The sequence below is a fragment of the Bombus huntii genome, chromosome 5, assembly GCF_024542735.1.
Source record: "Bombus huntii isolate Logan2020A chromosome 5, iyBomHunt1.1, whole genome shotgun sequence".
Classification (NCBI taxonomy): domain Eukaryota; kingdom Metazoa; phylum Arthropoda; class Insecta; order Hymenoptera; family Apidae; genus Bombus; species Bombus huntii.
The window spans coordinates 17,130,270-17,142,770 of NC_066242.1; the positions used below are offsets into that span (position 1 = coordinate 17,130,270).

The 12,501-nt window shown below is 38.8% G+C and overlaps 1 protein-coding gene across 1 annotated transcript in view; it reads right to left on the reverse strand.

Annotated features, from left to right (window-relative positions):
- Nucleotides 1–9,961, reverse strand: part of LOC126866003 (uncharacterized) — a 56,218-nt gene extending 46,257 nt beyond the window's left edge. Inside the window, exon 1 of the mRNA XM_050619005.1 lies at nucleotides 9,707–9,961. The gene's annotated coding sequence lies outside the window, so the exon portion shown is untranslated. The remainder of the gene's footprint in view (nucleotides 1–9,706) is intronic.
- Nucleotides 9,962–12,501: the final 2,540 nt, after the last annotated feature.

The window sequence follows — 12,501 nt, forward strand, 5'->3', positions numbered from 1 at the left end:
AATCACGTAGCGACACCGTGATAAATAAATAAAATAAAATATGGAAAATATACATATCGCGATATAACGTTAAAGAGGTGGAATGAAATTAAAAAATGAAGACAGGGAAAAATGATAATATCGCGTGTTAGACAAAACCAAAGTGACCCGTTTATAACTCTGCAACGCCTGCTGTTTGACGCTTCATAAATTTGGCGTTAACTAGCTTATTAATCATTTCCTAATAAACTTCTTTTGCAACAATAATGAGTTGTATTATTTCCTACCATCGGCGTTCACCCACAGAAAAATGATTTACACATGAAAACACAGAGTCACTGGGTAGATAATAAAGCAACTAAAAGTACTACACCATTAAATTTCACGCCAATTATCCGCAATGGTAAATTTCTTATACCTATCGATGCTTCGTAAAACGTATTATTTTACGTATCCTATCCGATATCTTTATTCTCTTTTATGAATAATACAGGAAATAAATAATCGAAAGTAACTCTGCATGAAAGCAACTACGAAGTTCGATCGATTTTAATCATCCTGGGAACTGTATACGTAAAAGCGAAACTTTCTTCGTTAGAAAAAGAAACAGAAACAGTTTATGTGGTAAAAGGAAAATTCTCGATAATTTTCGCGTGCAAGGGGAAAAGCAGGAATTCGAATGCACTTTCGAGTTGTGGTTACCGTGCTCGTTCGCGATTGCCAGGAATTCGGAATGACTTATGCTCGGAGAAAGCTCGGCTCAACCTTTAATGGAATCTCGGCTGCATCATCAAGGACGGCTACATCGATGTAACCGCGACAATTCCACTATGGAAAGGTTAATTTAATTCATTCGATCAGCTTTATTCTCTTTCGTTTGGTAGAACATAGGTAAATTTTTCACAGAGTAGATATTTCAAATAGATAAGGTAGATATTTCACGACCAAATTTTTATACTTTCCTCGTATTTCATTAGCTCTTTCTTATGTGAAACGTTCGATCATGTACGGCGACATTGATGCCAGAAGAAGGATACGAGAACAAGAAATCGTCGATTAATCAGAAACAGTCGCGTATTATCGCGAGGAAAGCTGAACATCTTTCTCTACGTAGTTTCCATGACATCATCGAGGTCAATTTCTTCGTGTTGTTCGATCAAACGATTCGTACGATCCGGTTAGATACGATTAATCGGACAATCAACGACATTCTTGATCGTTAGACAAGCAAACAGGTAAAATTAAGAGAGGAAGGAAATGAGAGAGTTGGAAGTCACTCAATGATTAGTATAATTAGAGACGAGAGTCGTAGTTGGCGGTATACTTATCAGATTCTAATTAATCAGAAGTAATTTGCAGCGAAATTCAGTGATCACTTTTCCTTGGCGATTAAACGTTCATTACTTGCTAAGTATCTTTCATTGTTCAATTACTCTTAATGATAATTTCGTTACTTAAACCACGTAATTATGTTCTGTGTTATCTCAGGGATCGTGCTTTTGTGTCGTGCTTCTTATTGATGGTTTCGTTAACTCTTGAAAATGTTGACAATTGTATGGTAATTATCTCGTCAAAGAGATTAATATTAGCGTAAAACGTGATTATTAGATGTTCGAATCGTACAGATCAATTGGTGATAATCAATTTAATGGTAAAATTTTATTACCGCCGATGTTTTATATAATTATTCGTTTGTTTTTCCATTTATGTTTACATCGTTCGATTTGAATGCGGAAAACACGATTCCTTAGAAGCGCTAACTCAACAGGAAGCTGAAACGCCGCCATTAACATTCCGATTTCGACTCGTGGCAAGTGTGAACGCGACTTGATCAACCTTTTTTTGCCCTAACGGTATCGTCAAGGACGTTTCCCTTTGTTTTTCTTCTTTCTTCTCGTCTTCTTCCTGACACCCCTCGCGTCGAACAACGATTACCGTTTCCACGGAAACTGGAACGTCACGGAACCAGATGGAAACGAGAGCACCACAACGCGTACAGACAGGAAGATGTTGATGCAATCGTAATCAACCGACAACGCAACCTAACTGTCTCTTCGTCTAATTGAACCGTTCGAGGACAACGATTGTCCGCTGGTCTAGTTGCTTATACTGTATAGTTATCGGAGGTCGCGGTTGTGGAATGAGATCCTTCGGCCTTTCACAACCTGTTCTTGTGGCTTTACGTGGTCGAACCGTTTGAGTACGAGTTGAAATATTTGGGAAAAATTCTACGAATGAATTTAATTGAAAGTTATACGAACGAAACGATTATTCGTTACGCTAAACAATTTCAACGATATTGCCAAATAAATTAAAGCGATAAAACTCATCGAATATAATCATGCTGAATCCTCGAACGTTTCTTCTTCGAAAGAACGAACGTTCTCGAGCGTAAATTGTCATATATGTTGCAAAGCCTCCATACGCGGCATCTGTGTAAAATTTAAAATTATTCATAATAGACAATATAACTAAAACGAACGTTTCCCTTGTCTTCTCGAATATCACGACTAAAAGGATCGATCACGAATAGACCTCGTGACTGGGGGATTTCTAGGCGGGAGAAAAACCTGTTGCGCCCCATGGATGGACAGAAGAAATCCTCCTGTTGCTTGATTACTCACTTAGCAGCTTTCATTTGAGTTTCTATCAACGCAGCTGGTTACTTTCGAGTACGACTCGCCGTTTTTCAGCATAGTGTCTCCCCTATCCGACTATGGTAATTGCCGTTTCGTTTCGTGATGCGCGATGGATATTCGTTTCTGCGTATCGTTCTATCCTTGTCTCGTTTCGACGAGCCGGTTTTTTTTCATTGTCTCGATGAGACAATGGAATGGAACAAGATTTTTCTTTCAGTCCATTTAGCGTGTCTTCGATGAAAGTGAGTTCGACAGGCCGCTGTTATTTTTCTGTGATCGAGAGAATATCTAATATTTCAGAATTAAAGTTTAACCCTAGCATCAGGTTTTTATATCTTCCCTAATATCTTTATTTTCTGAAAATATTTAGCGAAAATATCGCACGATCTAATCGCTTCGAATTTCCATTCTTTGGATATCGTTTACGATTTCACACTGAAATTTATGCAAAAGTTTGAAATATTAACAACAGGTATAATTTCCCACCGTAGTGAGGTAACTGATTAATAGAGACGAGTTAAATCTACGAAGACAACAGTTTGTTCTAATGATACCGAAGGTGTCCGAGTATTCTTGGAACGCGTGTTCTCAATTCGACTCGTCCCGATTTCCGCGGATTTCTTTTCAGCCGCGTACCTTTTCTCCGTCACTGACTTGACAGCGATCGCTTGTCTTACTCGTGCGATTTCAAGTGGATTTCATTTCGACTTCATTTCAAACGCGTCGTTTATTTCGTTAAACGACAGAATGAAACGACGCGTGAAGATATTCTCAAACAGTGAAATTGTTGCGTGTAAAAAATTTTCAACGATGGTTCGATAATAGTTTAGGTAACTTTGCGTGAAAAAGAGTGCACAAGTTAAATGTTACGCTGCAGCATATTTCGATTTATTGGATTTGCTCGCAGGGCAAAATGTACATGTACCTAAAATTCACGTGGCGATCAACGTGTTGAAAGTGTAAACGTCAAACAAGGGGAATCTCTCTGGTGACCCAAAAAATAGCGGCTCCTGCCGGTCCAACGATCGCCGAAGAATCCGCGACCGAGCTCTCGAAGAAGTCCTGTTACCTTGGTACCGATATGTTAATTCAAAAGTAATAAGGTATTTAGCGAGGCCTCCTTCTCGATCCGGTCGGTGGAACTGGCTGAACGATGACTCGCCTCTGCCAGCCGGACGAATTTTAAATGGTGAAAGTCTCCCCTTACTCGATCGATACGTACGAAAAACGTCGTGTCCTACAACGATACGCGAAAAATGTGATCGTACGTTTCGGACCGTCTTCGCTCATCTATCGTTTGGATCGACGTTTCTTTCTACGTAGGAATCGTTTTGACTTTAAAAAGTTGTTTGCGTAGAATTTGATAAAAAGAGGACGTCTTAAACTCGAGTCGGATAAGATCTCTTTTCAGAAAAGGAGGACGATCTTTCGAGTTCAACGGTTTACGTGTAAAATGAAACCGATTGAGTGGATCTCCCTGTGAAATAGCAGAAAAACATTTCGTGTTTGTCGGGTCGAAGATGTTCTGGATAACATTTTTTAACGATAGAGAATATCTCAACTTTGAATGTATCAAATTATGTATTTAGATAATTATGATATTATCGATACTTGAATGAATCTATCAAATTATCGATTAAAAATAATCAATACAAAATTAATAATGAAAAATTTCAGAATTCGAGATCGGAGATTAAATGAAGGTCTTCTTACTCGATCGTTGGATATTTCTCCACATACGTGAAAACATATGATCGTTGATGAATATTTTAGAACTACAATGAGTCGATTCGTGTCTTACTTGAAAGCCCTTCGTTATTCGCTCGGGCCTTTTTACTGCCTTTTTCAAAGAAAAATCATGCGAATCAGCCATAATTGCGAGATAAAGTAACGCGTTATAAATGACTAAACGTTTATCGGTTTGATTACTTGCGTATTGTCGAACAGGATACGAACAGCATACCGAACAGGATGAAGAATGCGGATTGAACGTATCCAAGAAGCTCGAAAGATCAGATACCTGTCCTGGTTGAAAATATAATATCGCGCGATTCAGAAATTGCGGTCGTTTAAACAATTTCAAGATTAAATTAGCTAAACTTTTTAAATTAAAATAGCTGAAAAATATTCTCTGTTCTACTTCTAAAAAGTATTTGTAAGAACAGGAGATTGAAATTACTAAAAAATGTACGTCTTTCGAGTGAAGAATGAAAGAAAAAATGAGATGTTTATCGAATCTGTTGAAGTGGTCATCACTTCTAAGAAAACTCTACATCTGGTCTTTTTAGTTTTCTCAAGCACTGAAGTCATCGACAGCGTGTAGACAAAAGACCGCGACGAAGACAGACCGTAAACGGTAGACAGGCGACGTTGGCTTCGGAGTTTTCAGTTATTGGGTAACACAGCTAGCGTGCGGATCTGGACCAGCTCAAATTGTATTCTTACTTATAATTACACTTCTATTTAAATATATTTTCTGCCTTACAATTTATCCACGTGTTTTCTCTGTTTATACATCGAATACCCTCAACAGAATCGTCGAAATTGTAAATGCATATATATGTGCATACATTACATAAAATAAATGAAAATCGTTTATTTTAAATTACAATTTATCCGTAATCATTTGTAACTAGAAATATCTCTAACGAAAAATAAACGTTTATCGTAGTTACAAATAATTCACGTCAACCGACTATCTCATGACATAACAAACGTGATAACGTTTATTATAAAACATTACGTGCAACGCGTTTGGATGATGGCGCTTTCCATTTACAGATGCATCGATGTTAATAAATGTTCCTTTTGCGATTGATCGTCGTATGTGCGTGCTTACGTAAATAGTATTGCGTATGGAACACGTTTCGTGGCGCACAGATCACAATTCGACACGGTCTTTATACGAACTTTTACATAATCGAACGGTACGAGCCACGATTGTGACCGATCATTATATTCGTTGAAATCGTTTCATCGTTATGAAAGTCCCCACAGAAATGATTTTCCTCGTTAGCGTACGGACGAAAGTCGGTTCACTCTTTTAGCCAACGTAACGGACGAAATGAAGTTTGATTGCTTCACTTGCAAAAGTGTACCGTAAATCGTTCTGGATCGATATAATGGATGCTTATTTTCGAGGAAAGAAAACAAGCAAATACGAAGGGTTTCTTCGTACATTTTCCATTTACAGTTCCCGTTGAAGAATTATTCGTATTGTATTTGTGAAAATTAACGTTCGAGTACCTTTTTAGGTAATTAGAATTTCAACTTCTCATATCAAAAAGACCTAAAATGGAATTCCCCGCTTACACCGTTAAAAAATCTACGTACAATTAAAATCTTCGTTTCTAACATCTCGAGAGACCGATCGTAACGTTCTAGGATTGTGAGATCGAGTCTCGTTTTCTCCTTCGAGGCAAGAACGGAGCTCGTATTACTCGCGGTGTTCGATAAACAGCGAAGCATAACCGTGGCAAGGCACATACGCACGTAGCCAGCTATTTTCGATCCGGTGGCCGTTTTGAAATCGAACAGGCCGCTGTGAATCGGAGCACGCACCGCGGGGTGGTTTGTCGGTGGCTCGTTGCACATACAAGTGTAGCGCCGCAGGTGTAGCCTCGAAGTGACGTCAGAGTCCATTGTTCGCCGCGTGGCGCAGCATCTTGGATCTTGAGCTGTTCGCAGTGCAACGACTTTCCTACGTCGCCTTTCTTAGTCGGTTCGTTCTCTTCTTTCTTTCTTTCTTTCTTTCTTTCTTTTCACTCTCTTCTCTTCTCATTTTCTTTGCTGCTTCGTGGCGTTTCGACCGTACTACAAAACAACGCATAAAGACAGCCGTCTTACGTATGTGTGTAAAGCGAATCGTTCGAAACTTTTAGCTTTTATTCGAAGAATTGGTTCGGTAGTGTTTCGTTAGAGGTAGAATTCGTTGAAAAGTTGAGAAATCGGTCGAACGAGAGATTTTGTTGGAAACAGTGGTTATTTTTAAGACGAGAAGCTGCTTCAATGACATTTCTTTAAGAGTCAAAATCATTTTCAAGGAACCAAGAAGAATAATTAAAAAGGCTTGGAATAAACAGAAAAGAAGGAGAAGCGCAAACATCGTGAGCAAACCACAGATTCGTCAGGGTATTTCCTTTTCCTAATGAATTCGACGAAAGCCTTTTCACCATGTGAAACTCGCGCGCGCGAGTTAACGTGGAGGTCGATGGAATTTCAGACATCAAGGCGAACCGCGGATCTTTTATTTACGTTCGAACCCCCGTTTCCGATCCGTAACAAGGAAGATCTTTAAAAAATCCGCAACCAGCGTGTCCCGTGAACACTGGACCCACGAAGCTCACAGCTCTGCCTGGGCCACGATGCACGCGTCTTCTACAGCCGGTTCGACTGCATTTCATGGCTACTCTACACACACGTGCACGCCACCAATACGACAAAGCGTTTCCCCACGTTCCGTGTGCACCACGTATACACTTTCGATCTCATATGCAAAACACATGGAAACGATTGAGCGAGCCACGGACCGGCCTCGAGTCCAAAGCCTGGCGAAATTTCGCCAGGAACACGATTGATGAATAATGGTGTCGGCGTGAATGGCGAGGAAATTTTTGTTTCTGCAGGATCGCCTCGTGATATAGTGCGACGGATATTCAGTGGGTGGTTGGAACATGCAGTGAGACAAGATGGATCAATTTTTGATCGATTTCTGTATTACGAAGATCACAGATACCAAATACGATAAGATATATTTCCTATCTTTTGTAGAAGTGGAATATTTAAATTCATCTCGTCGACCAATTCCATGTGAAAATTATCCTTTCCTTCTGATAAGATATTCAAGTTGAATTTACTGCGCGTATCTACTATACACGTAGATCTGTACATAGGGATATATAAAGATAATGTAGAAACTGAGCAACAACTTACAACTCACTCTGACAGATAATTACCATAGCCAAGAAAATCTTAATTTTCAACGAATTACGCCGTACCTGGGATTCATTTACAAGCAGATAATTACCAATATTTAAGAAAATCTTGACTTCCCGCTAATTGCCATCGATTTAGACTCTACTTAATGGGTATAACTGTCAATAGCCAAGAAAAGCTTTTTCTAAATTAGCCTAAAATCCACTGAAACTTCTCTAAGGAAATTGGCAACGTCATTAACCGCGTTGTATTTCTCGAATTTTTTAAGCCTCGATCTCACTCCTGTTTCGGCAGATAAAAACTATTAACGTTTTGAGAACATTTTATGCAGAGATTACGTGAGATTACACGTATCAATAACGATTCCTCTGTTTTATCTTCAAATTTAAAGAAACATTTTAGCCATAGAAACATGCGATTGAATCGGAAATAGCTCAAAGAATTCAACAGGATCAAGTATTATACAACTTTCGCAAATACCTCTAAAAATTTCATATACACGCTCTCGAGTTCAAAACGAGAAAATTACGTAAATGTTTCCGCCGTCCAAAAATTCTACCCATTCGAACTAATGAAGCGAATCGAAGAAAGTATAAGAAGATATAAGCATCCGATTCCGGTAATTGCTTCCCCTAGCCATGGCACACATACGATAATTTCTCTAGAGTCTATACACTGTTGGGTTCTTTATCCTGCGAAAGAGATCTCAGGACACTTAGAAGACACTTAAGATTCCACCATCTAGCCGAGACGCATTCGTTCGGCGTATTAGCCTAGCATGACTCCATCTGTACAGACGCGCACGTAGAAAGGAGCACGTCCGTCCGTTCGGCCTAACCTCCCCTTCCCGGACACGCCTGGAATCACAATTTCAAATGTCCTAACCGATCCTCCGATCGTCTGCCTATCCCATGCAAAGCCGTAACTTCGTCATAGCTGTTTATCGAACAATACGGACAATTTCATTGATCAATTTAAAAAGATTTGTCATTGAACTTGTTCATTAACGTTGGAAAGATCAATGAAACAATCTTGAAATGTAATTGAAATGATCTTCGGCATCTGTTCTATATCTTGAAATTCTACTTCAAGTGTCCTTGAGAATCTTAAGGAAGTAGTAAGAGTCGTCTTGGATCGTTGATCATTGGAGAGGTTTATAAGCAGTTATTTAAGGCCAGATGATGACGCCCGGTAAGCTTGAAAGTAAATTTTATAGACCTTCGTCTTAAATTAAATTACTGGGGAAATAGTAACGTTTAAGAAGATCTCCTATTTTTGTTACATTCCTATGTATTGCTTTAAAAAAATGTTCTTTAATTATTTAAGTTTACGAGCTTCGTGATATTAATTTTTATGGTTAGGATCTTTTTAAAATCCTACTATAACAACTAATTAAATGGAACTTACGATTATCAGACCACGTAGTGTAATTATGCAGATAATTATTAGATTTGAAGTATCATTAAAACTATCGCGAGAGAGAAAATTGTCTCCAACAGCTTTCCGATTTTCTTATAAATACTAATCGCAACAGTAACTCGCATCGTTTGGTTTGACATTACGACCCTAATTAAGATTTTCCATGACACGAGACTGTCTATTTTTAGCCACGCTATAATCATTCCGTGTAAAGAAACTTCTACGTCTCTATATAGTCTGTTCGATCTAACGCACTTTGCATTTTTATGCAACACAGACTGAACAAAGGGCGTTTAGAAGCGAAAGATCGCCGACTTTATCACCGTATCGTGCATTCGAATAACCGGTCAGTGCTCCTGCCAGCCACTTTCTTTGTTACAGCGCAACTCATTTGCAGCAGGGAACTCAATGAAATTAATTCCTAGACCTTAACTCGTTTCCGTAGGGTGCCTGCTGTTACGAGCATAACGGCAACACCTACTCTCAGCCTACTATCTGATACGAACATCCCTATAATTAATGTATATATGTACATACATCGACCAACTTGTACCACGACTGATTTTTCTCAAAGGATCTACCTTCAACATGACAGAAAAACACACGTCTTCCTGTTCCAATAAAATCAACGATCACCAATATTAATCACTCGTTAAACATTCTCAATCTCAATTGCAGAGTATCCGAGAATTTATCGTAGAACGCAAAATTTCCAGTAGCGCGAACAGACTCACCCTCGCCGGCGTTCCTAGATCCCCATGACACTTGGCACACTGGTAAACACAACGATCGTTTCTGGATCCTTTGAAACGTATTGAACAAGTTTCACCGTGATTGTCTCTCTGATATCCTTTGGATCACGTGTACACTCGCGCGAGCAGTTTACGACGACCAATTTCGGGGTGAAAAATCGCGACGTGACGAAAGAAACGCGGGAAAACACGGACTGACCGGACGCTGACGAGACGAGCGCGATCCGAGGCCTTCCCTCGCGATGGAAACAGACTTTGGGCCCCCGAACTGGCCGCTGCTCTCGGTCACAGGACCCAGGACACCGTGCGCATGCGTCGAGAAACCCCCACCATGGTGAATTGGGTCTCATGGTGGGGGAACCAACCGGCAACCCTCTTACGTGGACCTGCTTGTTTTCACGACGTCCCATGCACACCCGATTCGTCCACCTGCGGATTTTCCTGCTCAGGTGGCAGCACCTCATCTGACACCCGATTCAGCCGGTGTTTATTACAGTGGCGTAAGAAGGGATTTTTTTTTCAATAAGCAGGGTTTCTACGTTGAATTCAGTGAATTGCGATGGTGCAAGCTGTGGAATTTATTTGAATTTTTTGGGAAATTGCAGAAGGTGGATTTCACGATTCATGTTCCTTTGGTCTAATTTTATTCGTGGTTCTTTATTTATTTTATTTCATTTATTTCTATTGTTCCGATGGTTTAATTCTTTTAGGAACGAATTCATCGAAGCTAAAAGGAGTTTCTTATCTCTCGGTCGTTTTTATCTAAAGTATAGTTGCAGATATTAAACGGGATAGAGAATACTTGGAACATATTTTGAAATCTCTGAAAAGTGTAATGCTCGTATATTACAGTTTTGTATTTTTTGAAACAGCGCTTGAATCGAAGGAATATGTATTAGGTTTTCTCATATGTGTTCGTATCTTTCAAAAGGTTAGAGCGTCGATAGAGATTCAATTCAACTTCCATATGCTACAATTTGTTTCTAAAGTGGCAGTTTACATATATAAAGTGCAATTAAGTTGAATATATGAATATTATCTATTGAACAATCTTCTAACAAATTATCTATTATGAATCAGATGCGACTTAACGTAAAAACAAATATATTGTTTACATAATGAAGTATATTGAAATATGTTTACTCGAAATTACTATGTAATTTTGAAGTTCAATTACTATCCTTGCAATGTCTTATGTAATTATTTCCGCTCTTTTTTTATACGATATTCTATACATCACGACATCGAGACATCCTGGCAGCGATTTTATTACGTTTTCCTTTCATAATTTATTATCTCGAGGTGTAATTTGGAAGTGTCCCTTGAAACTAGTACAGTGTACAGTGTATAATAATCTGCGGAGCACTCAAAATTATTATCGAAGACGTACAGGATTACCGGCCAACCCCCTTCGTGAACCTGTTCCTTTTCATCTTAAACACTATTCACCTGTGGGTATTCTCGTTCGCCTAATCCTGGCGCCGCATTGGCGTATGAATGATCTCTTCCGCTTGTTTATGATTTCTAGTTTCTCGGGTCTTGAAGAACTTGATTCTTCGATAATTTAATGAAAATGTTGCTCCGAAGAATCGATACGATCATCGTATGAGAAGTTATCGTCAAGATTATTCCTTAATTTCAGTAAAATAATATAAATCATAAAGCGGTTTTTAATGCGATTAAAACACCCAATACTCGGTGTAATCTCCACTATAATAAATCTTTTGAACAGTTCTCATAAAAGTTCCAATTCACTGAGCAGAGACAAACATACTCCTCGGTGTTGAATTCTGCCAGCAATTTTCTCTTATGCGGCGCCACTTTTGTTTTTCATTCTAAATAAAAAGTCGATGAATAAGGAATTAAACGGTAACATGGAAATGTTCTACGTTGTTCCAAGAAAAACTCAGAACTGTTACATAGTTTGCGTAAATCATTCACTTTTTTTGCAAATTTTTCTTCGCATTACGCAAGTTAATCGTACGGCCCATTACGTTTCGTTTGCGTCCGCCCGGTAATTACGTGGTTAAGCGTAATAGTAATATATTTTCAGACATAATTGGACGATATATATTGGACATAATGGAACAATAAATTCGTACTTTTGTCGCTAGCTTTCCCCGCATACGCGAGCTCATGATCGTCGTTATAAATTTTCGAAACATTTTGTCGATGCTTACGTAATTATTTCACTGTTGGACAGCGTGTAACGTCTGATTACATAAAGTCGCTACCATTAACTTTAATTGTGCTTGGCTAACGAATTCATTATGCTAATACGCGAATGATAGAAATATAAACTACATAAATAGGCAATTAAAATAAAAGTATAATAGTAAAATAGATTATATTTTAGCAATTGTTTGTAAGATGTGAAAAAGGTTTCGAAGTTATAAAGAGGTGTATTAGAAGAGCATTTACACGAGAGTAGTATCGATTGGAGGAAATTCTGATATTCTTAACGCCAATGATATAATAAATATCAAAGTCGAGGAAACCGTGTGGTTACAAATGTGCAAACAAAGGAAAGAGAAAAAAGAATCATCGATCAGATGATTATCTCAGTAGCTGTGCCCTCGACCGTGCTGCTTCTTCCTCGATTCCTAGACGATACGTTCTATCTGGAAGAATTTCGCATTTGTTCGTTGAAAAAGGCGAGGGGAAAGGAGAAGAAACCGAGAGGAAAAGGGACTAAGCTGCATCAACGGACAGTTGGATGCACATCGTTGACCTCACCGTACGTTAATAATTCACTCCTCTTCCTTTCGTACCTTCGG